The 13,410-nt window shown below is 38.2% G+C and overlaps 1 pseudogene; it reads left to right on the forward strand.

Annotated features, from left to right (window-relative positions):
• The first annotated feature begins 10,715 nt into the window (after positions 1–10,715).
• Positions 10,716–11,156, forward strand: LOC114052864 (annotated as a pseudogene).
• The last annotated feature ends 2,254 nt before the right edge of the window (positions 11,157–13,410 follow it).

A 13,410-nucleotide genomic window follows, 5' to 3' on the forward strand; every position in this document is an offset into this window, starting at 1 on the left:
TGGGTAAAAGTAATTTTGAGAGGCAGTTTTGAGATAAATTACAATCAATTTTATCAATCATGGCCAGCAAATTATTGACAAAAGAGTCCTCTCAATGATCAAAGAGAAAGCATGGTCACCTCTTGATGTTTATTTGCCCTTGGATGAGAGGTGTTCCAGCAGACAGCAATCTATTCTGATTGGTTAACAATTAACAAAAGATAGCCTATACATTGAGAAGTGAGCTCGCTCCAATGAGGGGCTGAGAGTGAAATCATGTTACTCTTGGACAGAGAGACTATCTCTGCACCCAAACCACCCCCATCCTTGGGCAATTTAGACAACGGATCTACCTCCATCCAAGCTTGATTGAGTGGAACACAATGGGCGAGAATTCACCTTAAATTAGAGATTCCTTGTAAGGTTGGGTGGGATTTGATGGAGGAGAAATTTAGTTCTACCTTCAGAGACTGAGGTTTTTAAATGAGGACAACAGAAAAAGGGAGAACTCTGGATCTCCCCAAATCATTGGTTATTAATAATCATTTCTCTCAGGAGTAAACAAAGGGAATAGAGTATGATATATTGGAGAGAAGTCAAAATGGTCTTTCTGTTATCATCTGTTTTATGGCTGTTTTCCATCCATTCTTCTATGATTTCTTCACTCTTTGTCTACTGTCCCTTCATGCCATCTATGCCCTGAAGAGTAAACTGAAGTTTAATGGAAGAAGCCACCCAAACTAGAAAGAAAACTAAGAAAGGAGAGGGACTGTATTAAGGTCTATCACATTTCATACATCTCTCCCCTTCTCTCCTTTCACATGGTTATTACCTTAATTCAAGCCTTCATCATCTTCCTCCTAGACTATTGTAATATTGTCCCTGCCTCCCATTTATCCTTTCTCTAATCTATCTTCCACAGGACTGTCAAAAGAACTTCCTAAGGTACAGATCTAACTATCAGCCTCCTACTCAAAAATTATCAGTGACCTCTTGGATAAAATACAAACTCCTCAGCTAAGCCCTTAAGGACTTCCACAATCTGGCCTAAACCTACCTTTCTAGTTTTATTTTGCATAACTTTACAGTGCCCTACAATTTAGGCACACTACAGCTTTGGCCCAACTGGAATAGACAGTATTATAAATATCAAGGCTCCATCAAGCCTTTCTTGATTCTCCTCAGCTAAAAATGTCTTCTCCTTCCACAAATTTTCCCTTTTTTCTGGATTTTCCATTTGTCCTAATCATCCTTCACTTTGTATTAATGATGATGTTATATTTCCTATGATAGATTATAAGGTCCTTGAGGACAGGAGCTGTTCATTTTTAATCTTTGTATAGCCAGTACCTAGGATTATGCTTTGTAGGTAGGAAATATGTGACCCTGAGCAAGCAACCTCTGCTTGCCTCAGTTTCTTCATCTATAAATGGGGATAATAATAGCACCTACCTCCCATGGTTGTTGTAAGGATCAAATAAGATAATTATATATTAAGCAATGTGTAAATGTTAACTATTATTATTAGCTATTAGAAATGCTTAATAAATGTTTGTTGAATGAATGCTAAATGCAAAGATGATTAAGAAGAGCAGCTTGGATTAGTAGATAGAGCACTTAATTTGGAGTAAGGAAAAGCCATCTTCAAAGCCCACATCAGACACTAGCTGTGTGAGACTGGGAAAGTCACTTCACCACTGTCACCCTCAGTTTCCTCATTTATAAAATAGGAATAATAATAGTACCTACCTCTTGGGGTTGTAAAAAAAATATGTAAAGTACTTGTGAACTCTAAAGTGCTATATCAATGTTAGCACTTATTATTATCAAGAAACTCTTCCAGTTTCTCTGTGAAACCTCCCACGGATAGCACACACTGGGCTTTTTTGCATGTGCAGGTGGATAGAACCCCAGCTGCAAAGACAGAGGCAAGCATTTTATTTCATGCAAACCACACACCAAAAAAGAACTGTAGCATTAATGAACTTATAGCCAGTCATTTTGCCAATAGAAGTATGCTATACATGAGCAAACATGATCACAAAAACCTTTCTCATCTTGGGTGCTGATTTCTCATTTGCTTCAGAGCCTCCAGCATACAAATGGATAGCTCTGGAAAGGCTAGAAGAAACCAGAGTGTCCAGAGGGCAATGAGGCTATTCAGTGCCGATGGGGCTGTAAGCACTGAGCAAGAATGTCCCCAGAATTTGGGCGTGGGGGTGGACAAAAATGTCACCCTCTGGAATGGAAGGTAATGAGAGTCAACCTCAAATGGGTGAAATTAGTCATCTGCAGAAGTGACTCAGTCTAAAAGATGGTTTGTGAACGGGCTACTGAGGAGACTAGGGTATGCCTATCCTTTGCACAATGTTTCTCTTATACACTTGAGTTAGACCCTTTGGTTTTGTATTCCCTATGTTCTCCTTAAGAAATCTCCAACAGAAATTGAGGGGATGCCAATCAACTGGGGAATGATTGAACAAGGTGTGGCATATGAATGTAATGGAATATTATTATACTGAAGAAATGATGAGCAGGCAGACTTCAAAAAAACCTGGAAAGACTTGTACAAATCGATGCAAAGTGTAATGAGCAGGACCAGCAGAACATTGTACACAGTAACAATAACATTGTGTGATGATCAATTTTGATAAGATTCAGATCTGCTCAGCAATACAATGATCTAAGGCAATTCTCAAAGACTCATGATGGAAAATGCTATCCACATCCAGAGAAGAACTATGGAATCTGAATGCAGATTGAAGCACACTATTTTCTCTCTTTTTTTGTTTTTTTTTTCTTTAGCATGGTTTTTCCCTTTTGTTCTGAATCTTCTTTCACAACATGACTAATGTGGAAATATGTTTAATATGATTATACATCTATAGCCTATATCAGATTGCTTGCCATCTTGGGGAAGGGGGAGGGGAGGGAGGGAGAAAAAAATTGGAACTCAAAATCTTATAAAAGTGAATGTTGAAAACTATCTTTACATGTAGTTGGAAAAAATAAAATACTATTAAGTGAGGGGGGTGGGGGGATCTCCAACAGTTGTTTCTTACATGTTGTAACAAAAGCAAAGATCTTTAGCTCCTATTCCTATCAAAGGACCAGAGTGTTTCTCAGATGTTGCAAAAAAGAAAGCAACATAAATATAGCCTACAGGATAAAGCGTCATCTTGGACAACAGATTTCCATGGTAGAAGGATGCTAGGGATGCTAGATTTGGAGTCAGAAGCCTTGGGTCTGCATCATAGCTCTGCCACTAATTTACTCTGAGACCATGAGCAGAAAAATCATTCGATCTCCCTAAGTCTCAGTTCCCTTACCTACCAGATAAGGGTTGATTGGAGGAGTGAGGTTTGTAAATCTTAATGAGCTATATAAAAATTGTTAATGCAAAATTATAGCGTACAAATGACAAATGCAAACAGAAAGGTTTTGGCGGTCCACATGAAGTCTCGATAAAGGAGAGTCAAAGAATTCATACATGTGTCTCCAGCACTACCCCCGAAAAGGATGATGGTCTGATTTTAATGTAAGACATTGGTTAGCTAGGCAAAAACCTAGTCTAACTTATCAAGCATTCTTCTGATGTAGAATATGATCTCTCAAGGAAGGTAACTCCTTTTTTTTTTTTTTAGTGAGGCAATTGGGGTTAAGTGACTTGCCCAAGGTCACACAACTACTGTTTGGTCTGAGGCCGGATTTGAACTCAGGTCCTCCTGACTTCAGGGCCGGTGCTCTATCCACTGCGCCACCTAGCTGCCCCAAGGAAGATAACTCTCAAGAATATAGGAGCTCTATGTAAAAGACCAGTCCCAACTATCTTGTAAGATTGGGTTCAAATGCTGCCTTCAACACATACTAGCAGTAATAGCAATTACATGCAATAATTTCCAATGGCAAATTATTTAATCTTTCTGAGTCTCAGTTTGCCTATCCATAAAATGAGAATAACAATACCTGCAATATCTAACATATAGGATTATTGAGAGAGTAGCTGAAAGAGGTCTGGATTTGAATTCAAATTACCTAATTCAAATCCCAGTTTTGCCAATTAACAATCCATATGATATGGGCCAAATCACTTACTTAACCTCTATGGGTTCAGTTGTCCCATTTGTAAAATGGGGAGTTAGACAAGAAGGTTCCTTCTAGCTCTAAAGCTAAAATGTTTTGAAAGATTATGTGTCTACAGTGTCCATGTCTAAGGTCTAACTATATAAGGTTTATAAACCTCAGTGCCTCTGAAAGTCTCAGTTTTTAGATAGCTTCTATTGTTAAATTGGGCTCTTGGATTTACCAGTCGATCTCCTGTGAGTTTGGTTAAAACAAAGAATTGCTTCCTGAGAGTCTGATGGGTCTAGTGGAACTGATAAATCTGAGTTGCTTAATCAGCAAAGCTGAAAAACCATTCCTAGTTTCATGGCAAACCCCACCTCCAGACACCCTCAGCCAGTGTAGCCATGGTGCTCAGCTTTCTAACACCATCTTTTCCATGTAACACAGGCCTAGACCATGAGTAAGATTCAGTTCCTCATGGATACTATTAACCAACTGTGCCCTTTCTTTTGTGCCTATATCCTTTCCTGTGTGTCTAGTTTGTTCATCTTAGACTACAAAGCTATACATCATGCAATCTCCACATTGTACAACACTTCTCTTATTTGTTGTTTAGTCATTTCAGTCATGCTCAACTCTTTGTGACCCCATTTGGGGTTTTCTTGGCAAAGGTACTGGAGTGGTCTGCTATTTCCTTCTCCAGTTTTTACAGATGAGGAAACTGAGGCAAACAGGGTTGGGGGCTTGCTCAGGGTCACACAGCTAGCTAATGTCTGAGGCCAAATTTGAACTCAGAAAGATGAGTCCTCCTTATTCCAGACCCAGCACTTTACCCACTGTGTCACCTAGCTATCTGCTTCTCTCATACACTGGGTTAAACTCATTGGTTTTGTATTCCCCACATGCATAAGTCTTAAGAAATCTCTAACAGCTATCTCTTAATGGTACAGTATCAACAGCAATGCTCTTTAGCTCCAAATAAATAAGTGATAAACTGTTTGACAAAGGCTAAGCAACCTGAAATACTCATGTAAATGTCAAATGAACTTCAGGGCAGAGAAATGACCTGGCATAGCTACTGTTAAAACCTGAAGATTAGGCCCATAGAATATTAGGTGATAAGAGGCAGAGCCAGGATGAATACTACCTTACTTCAGATTGTAAGGACAAACCAGGGATCCCCAGATACTAGAATAAACAAAATATTTGACACCAGTTTGAAGAGCACTTGAAGTTAAAGATAAGCCTTTAAGTGACCTAAGACTCCAGGAGTCTCTCTGGTCTTGGAATTCTCTGATGCCAGATTGGACTTCCTAAGCTCGACGAACATATCCATTCTGGCTCATGGGACTGATCTAGTCTCCAGAATCCAGAATCCCGAATGAGGTCGAGAAAGGAGGAGAGAGGAGGCTAGATGCCAACCCTGATGCTTTGTTTTCAGAGCACAGTTCTCCAGGAATCTTAGCACGAAACTTACCAAGTGTTATGGAGAAGAACTATGACTTAATCTACAGGTTTTTATTCTAAAAAAAAAAAAATCATGTTTCAATGATTGCGCATAGGACTTTAAAATGTCTTGGGTCTTTTGTTTTTGTTTTTGTTTTGTCAGAAGTAGTATGATAGATGCAGGCTGTAGTGAAAATACTACATCTATTATTGGACCTAATCAATCAATGTGTTCATTTGTTTGGCTGAACATTTTCTTCTTCTCTTTTTTCTTCTTTGTTGAATGGGATGGCTTTCTTGGTGGGGCACAGAGAAGAATATATTGGAAAATAAAATGATGCAAAAACAAAGAAGGTATCAATAAAATGTTTTTGAGTGAATTTATTTTTTAACTGAGCTAAACAGTTTGGCCCCATTTAGGACAATAGTAAGGTGGTACAATGGATAGCGCACTGCGTTTGGAATCAGGAAGACTTTTCTTCCAGAGTTCAAATCTGGCCTCAGACAGTTTCTAGCTGTGTGGCCCTGGGCAAGTCACTTAAACCCAATTGCCTCCAGAAAGGAAAGAAGGAAGGAAGAAAGGAAGGAAGAAAAAAAGAAAGAAGAAAGAAAGAGAGAGAGAGAAAGAGAGAGAGAGAGAAAGAGAGAGAGAGAGAGAGAGAGAGAGAGAAAGAAAGAAAGAAAGAAAGAAAGAAAGAAAGAAAGAAAGAAAGAAAGAAAGAAAGAAAGAAAGAAAGAAAGAAAGAAAGAAAGAAAGAAAGAGCAAATTAGCTTGAACCTTAAAGTGAATTCTCCTAAACTAGTAATACTTAAAGGAGCAAATAGATAGAATACCATCCTGTTACCCACTCTCTCTGAAGAGAAAAGAATGTAGCCTCTAACCCTAACCTCTTGTTTCTCCTCCTGGAAAAAATTACAGTCTCCCTTGGAGACAGGCAGGAGGAGGAGTCGTCTACCCAGGCCCGCCTGAGAGCCCCAAACATCAATACGGCTACCTACTACATGAGAAAAAAATTTCTAACAAATTAAAGCTGTCTAAAAATGGAGTAGGCTACTTCAGGAGGTAATGGACATCCCATCCTTGCAGGTATTCAAGAAGTACCTAAATAATCACTTGTTAGAAATTCTGTGGGATGGATTCCTCTTTGAGAACGGCGTGGAGCAGACGATCCCTGAACTCTGAGATTCTGTTAGCCTCTGAGTCATAATGGTGGTAATGCCTGAAAACTTCACTGGCACATGTTAGAAAACAGATTGTCTTGTTGAGTAAGTCTGGAGTTTCCTCCCTAAAATAAAAAGTCTTGTAGCCACACTAATACAATTCTCTGTAATACAAACAAAGCCTCCAAAAGGAAGTATGTCCCACAGGGTAGGAAAATAGGTCTGCAGTTGGAAGTCTCGGTGTAAGAAACAAATACTAGAAGGAAATCGTGCCCCTCCCATTCATTTTAGGCCCCTGAAACTCTGGGGAAAATATGGCTGCCTGGGATAGGGGTGGGGAGGATGGGGAGAGAGTGGAGAAAGTATTACTTTTCATGATGTATCTTTTTCAGATATATCTTTTTTACTTAGAGTTATTTGTATTCGGTCTTTTCAGTCATGTCTGACTCTTTGTGACCCCATTTGGGATTTTCTTGTTAAAGGTACTGGAGTAGTTTGCCATTTTCTTCTCAAGCTCATTTTACAGATGAGGAAACTGAGGCAAACAGGGTGAAGTGACTTGCCCAGGGTCACACAGCTAGTAAGTGTCTGAGGCTGGATTTGAACTCATGAAGTCTTCTTGATTCCAAGCCCAGTGCTGTATCCACTGTGCTACTTATAATAATGCTGATTTTGTTAGTTCTATAGGTAAGAAAAGGTTCTCTTATTCCCTGCCTCCAGCAGGGAATCTCAGGAGAACTATGTAACTATCTCCCTCACATGACTAAAGCAGGAATGAGCTCCATTCATCATGACCATTTGCTAGGAAAAAAAGAACCTCTAATCATATCTGTTTGATTCTTTGATTTAAGGATAAACCCCTGGATGTTCTTTCCAGGGCTATGAAATCATGTACACTACCCCATACTTTTCTTAAAATGCAAAGGTTTTTTTTTTTTATTATAAACTTAATAGTCATCAATAAACATGAACATTTCAAGATATCAGGAACAACAAAAAAAGGATTACATATGAAACCATAACTTCCATTAACATTGTTTTTAAGTGTATAATAAATTTAACACAACACTAGCACATGCTTATCCTTTTACATTATGTAATATTACTATAAAAATAAAAGTAAGTTCAACCTTCATTATAATACTGTCCTCAGAGTTCACACAGTTGGCCTGACTTATTTTTTTTTTTTTTTACTGAATCTCCCTTATACTAGGTCTTGTTAATGTAGGTCAGAGATAGTTTATTAACTTTGATTAGCCCATCTGCAGAGAGGATGTGGCCACTGAACATGCTATGGCTTCTTGGAACCACAGGTGAGAGTTAGGTGCTAGGTGCAAACCAAAGATGGATGAGCAGTCCTGAAATGAGCTTGGCAAGTCTTCACACCAGAGGTGCTAATACTCCTCGAACACCCAGGTTGAGAGTAACCAACAGTCCTCAAAGCCATCAATGAATTAGAGAAATGTCTACCCTAAGCATGTTAAGACTTCCCCTGGCAGAATGGGCAGATGAGAAGAATTTGTTCCAATGGACATGAAGGTGACTGAAGCCGGTGCTGTGGAGCACTTAGAGATTGGTCAGGCATCTTCAATGCCAAGGTCATGCACTGCATCCCAGTCAACTTGACTTTTGTCTTGTCACTGGGCTTCAGTGACTTTGGAAGAGAGAGTGAGGCTGATAACTTTGAGCAATTCTGCCTCACTTAAATCCAATTCATGCACAAGTCAAGACATCACCCCAAGATGTCATTAGTCCTCTTTGAAAACAAAGGATGAATAATCTCAATTAGCTTTGAGATTTGGAAAGAACCATGGAGATCACTTAGCCCAATTCTTTTACTTTTCAGAGGAGGAAATTAGATAGTCTTTTTTTACCATGCCCAAGATCATACTACTCAATAGTGGCACAGCTCAAACTAGAACCTGGGTCTCTGACTTTGTAGTCCAAGACCATTTCTTTTAGATGACTCTTTAGTGTTACTAAATCCCTTGCTTGGGGATTCAAGATATACTGAATTTATACTGAATACTACTTTGTTGTTATAGCCTCTGTTGTAACTTCTTCCAACCCCTTAAACATGGAAGACCAAAAGTTCTGCCACGGGCTTTCATCTCATCTCTACAGTCTCTCCTTTGGTCTCATCCTCAGCTATAGGCTCACTTTTAACCTCTATATAGATGTTTCCCAAACATCCCTACTTCTCCCCAAAGCTCCAGTCCTGTATCCCAACTTCCTGCTAGAAAACTTCACCTGGAGAACCTGCTAACACCTCAAATTTAACACATCCAAAACTGAACTCATCATCTTTCCCCATGAGCCGTCTGCTCTCCCTAATTATCTTTCTTCCTGTTTATTGTACTTTTCATTGTATCTTTCCAGTTGCCAAGACTCAATCCTTCAGTCATCCTTGACTCTTCTCTAATAAGGACTCCCCACATCCAATCTATTACCAAAGTCTTAGAATTTCTATGTACATCCTCTCCTTTCTACTCCAACTGCTATCACCTATTTTGGGGCCTCACATCTTCTTTCTCAGTCTATTTACAAAAGTCTCCTAAGTAATTTTCTTACTTCCAGATTATCTTCTCTCTAATCCTTCCCTCAGGGCAGCTAGGTGGCACAGAGTGCATGGCCTGGAATCAGGAAGACTCATCTAACTGAGTTCGAATGCAGCATCAGACACTTATGAGTGGTGTGACCCTGGGCAAATCACTTAACCCTGTCTGCCTCAGTTTCCTCATCTGTAAAATGAACTGGAGAAGAAATTGGCAAACCACTCCAGTATCTGCCAAGTAAACCCCAAATGGCACCACAAAGAGTCAGACACAACTAAACAACAACAATCCTTTTACAACACTCACTAACCAAGTAATCTTCCTAATTTACAATTTGGATCATGTAACTCCTGCACTCAAAAACCTTCATAGGATCTCCATTACTTATCAAATAAAATGCAAACTCCTAATCCCGATATTCATTCATTCTACAATCTTGATGCAGTCTACATTTCCAGCCTTATCTCATAGTGCACATTACCCTGCAGCCAAACTGCTCTACATTCCTGTTATGTTTTCTCCTGTCTCTGTATGCCTTTGATTTCACCATTCCCCATTTCTGAAATGGATTTCTTCCATTTCTATATTTCAAAACCCTTCCATTATTTCAATTCAGTTCAATTTAATAAAATGTAATTTACATTACCGGCTTCAGTCACCTTCATGTCCATTGGAACAAATTCTTCTCATCTGCCCATTCTGCCAGGGGAAGTCTTAACATGCTTAGGGTAGACATTTCTCTAATTCATTGATGGCTTTGAGGACTGTTGGTTACTCTCAACCTGGGTGTTCGAGGAGTATTAGCACCTCTGGTGTGAAGACTTGCCAAGCTCATTTCAGGACTGCTCATCCATCTTTGGTTTGCACCTAGCACCTAACTCTCACCTGTGGTTCCAAGAAGCCATAGCATGTTCAGTGGCCACATCCTCTCTGCAGATGGGCTAATCAAAGTTAATAAACTATCTCTGACCTACATTAACAAGACCTAGTATAAGGGAGATTCAGTAAAAAAAAAAAAAAAATAAGTCAGGCCAACTGTGTGAACTCTGAGGACAGTATTATAATGAAGGTTGAACTTACTTTTATTTTTATAGTAATATTACATAATGTTATTAAATTACATAATGTTATTAAACACTTTCTATGTACCTAGCACCATGCCATAAAGACAAAATAAAACTGTCCCTGTTTTCAAGAAGCTCATATTCAATTAGAGAGAAATCAACATTCACAAATAAGTGAATACAAAATATAAAATAATTTAGGACAGAGATTCTAGAGGGCTCAATAGAATGTTGAGGAATATTGGAATAGGGATAATGGATGTATGGGGCTGACATGGATGGGCATGAGGCATCTGGGATTGGAGGTCAGGGAAAGACACTTGGACCTGGACATTCTCCAACTCAAAAGTACCGAGAAGATACTAGTAGTACAGCTTAATAAACGTTTGCTAAATATATCGTAATGAATGAAAAATGTTCTGATCTAAAAAAGATCTTCTCTCTTCGGATGGTCCCGCTGACCAAAATGAAGTGCAATCCATTCATGACCTCAGACTGAAGCAAGAATCACAAGAGACACTTCAATGTGCCCTTGCACATCCTGCCAAAGATCATGTCCCCACTCTCCAAGGAGCTGAGGCAGAAATACAGCATCCACTCAACGCCCATCCAGAAGGACGGCGAGGTCCAGGTGGTGTGTGGACACTGCAAAGGTCAGCAAATTGGCAAGGTAGTCCAGGTTTACAGAAAGAAATACTTCATCTTCACTGAGCATGTGCAGCGTGAAAAAGCTAACAGCACAACTATCCATGTGGGCATTCACCGTAGTAAGGTAGTTATCACCAGACTAAAACTGGATAAAGATCACAAAAAGATTCCTGAGCGATAAGTTGGAAAAGAGAAGGGCAAATATAAAGTAGAAACCATTGAAAAGATGCAACAATAAAATGGTCTGTTATACAGTTGTAATTAAAAATTAAAATTAAAAAAAAAATTAAAGGTTATTCCATAAAAAATAGTAGAGGAGACTCTGACCAGTTAATTTTTATAGCTACAGCTAGAAGGTTAATTCTTAACTTAAAAAAAAAAAGGCCAGGAGGGGACAGAGGTGATCACAAAGGATATAGAAAATTTCAATTATATAACACTGAAGAGTTTCATGAACAAATTTAACACAATTTAGGATAAGAAGGGAAGTGTCCACTGTGGAAAAGAAAAAGCCTTTTCATCAAATATCTCTGATGACAGTCTGATATCCAAGATATATAGGGATTAACACAATTACACAAGACCAAGGGCCATTCCTCATTAGCTAAATGGTTAAAGAATGTGATCAAACAGTTCTCAAAAGAAGAATTGTAAGCTATTAACAACCATATTAATTTCTTAAAGTTTAGGTACATTACTAATTCCACTACATCTTTTCAAATATAGTAAATTTACATGTCCAATTTTTTAGGGCCAAAATGATCTCTACTTTTGTTGAGAGTGAAACAAATTGTGTACATCCATGTTATCATTAATATAGCAGAACCTTTTGGTGAACATACGCTATACTAGTACATATGTGAGGTGTGTATATGATAAGGTAAGGAGGATGATGTGGGGGAATCTGAGGGAAAAGGAGAGGAGAGGAAAGTATGTGCAGCAAACAGTCAAGTGTTAAGACTTCCTTTGAGGTGTTTCACAATACTTCCTGTTTCTGGCCAGATCTAAAATACCATGAGAACCTCATATAAAGTATTTTGGTACTTCTGCTATTTTGGCTCTAGCCAAAACTAGGAAGTGCATAGAGGCATGAAAATGAGACAGAAAAGAATAATAAGAAGATTAAAACATAACAAAACCAGACACATTATCGGGTTTCTTTAACATAACCTGGAATGCCTTGTTAATACACATGTTGCATGTCTGATTATTTTATTTGAGTAGGGCTACAAAGGTTTCTCTCAGATCTTCTAGATGATCTCCTAAGCCCCCTTCATGTACTAATATTTCCTGAGTCTAAGTCAATGACATTTATTTACTCAAGGAATTTACATTCTACTGGAGGGAAACAGCACATACCCAGACAAGTAAGTAAAAAACATATGCAAAGTAAATACAAAATAATTTAGGGAAGAGCACTAGCAACTAAGGGGATCAGGCAATGCTTTGTTAGCACCCTCTTGAATAACCCTGGATCATCCTCTATTTTTCATTCTCCATCACCATATCCAATCAGTTGCCTACTCTTATCAATTCCACTTCCATGTCTCAAACCCACTCCCTTCTCTAAACTGAATTGGTTCAACCATTCTGGAAAATAATTTGGAATTATTAAAAAAAAGTCACTAAACCATTCATATCCTTAGACCTAAAGATCTTACTACTGAGCATCTAGGACAGAAAAAAAAAAGTTCAACATGTATCAAAATACTTAGAGCAATATTTATGAAAGTAAAAAAACAGTAAAAACTGGAAACAGCATACAACCATGGATTGGATAATGGCTGAACAAATTATGGCATGTAATGGAATACTATTATGTATGTGCAAGAAACTACTAGTATGAAGAATTCTAAGGTATATGTGGGGACTTTATTGATTCAGAAAGAAGGAACCAAGAGAATAATATAAACAATGACCACAATGATGCGAATGAAAATAACACTAACTGATTAATTGTGTTGACCACTCACAGTCCTGGAGAATATATAAAATGCATTTCCTAGCTCTCAGCAGTGAAGAGGAAGACTTCAGTAATGCAAATACTGTCAGACACACTGTTTTTGTTGCTTATTTTGCTTTACTGTATTTCTTTGTTACAGGAAAGGATTCAGAGATGACATATTGGGAAGTGTACAGGAATTGGGAGAAGTATATAGGGAAATGATTATTGTATAAAAAACAAAAGACAGAAATAAAAAGTTAAAATAATATAAATTAAATAATAAATAATATATATATATACCTACACTTTTGTGTTGTTGTTATTGTTCAGTCGTTTCAGTTGTGTCCAACTCTTTGTGACCCCATTTGAAGTTTTCTTGGCAAAGATATACTGTAGTGGTTTGTCATTTCCTTCTCTAGCTCATTTTATAGATAAGAAAACTGAGGCAAACAGGGTTAAGTGACTTGCCTAGAATATATGTATATATGTATATATGTATGTATACACACATACATATATACATGCATGTGCACGTGTTTCTAAGCCC

Source organism: Vombatus ursinus, unplaced genomic scaffold, assembly GCF_900497805.2.
Source record: "Vombatus ursinus unplaced genomic scaffold, bare-nosed wombat genome assembly UNPS02014809.1, whole genome shotgun sequence".
NCBI lineage: Eukaryota > Metazoa > Chordata > Mammalia > Diprotodontia > Vombatidae > Vombatus > Vombatus ursinus.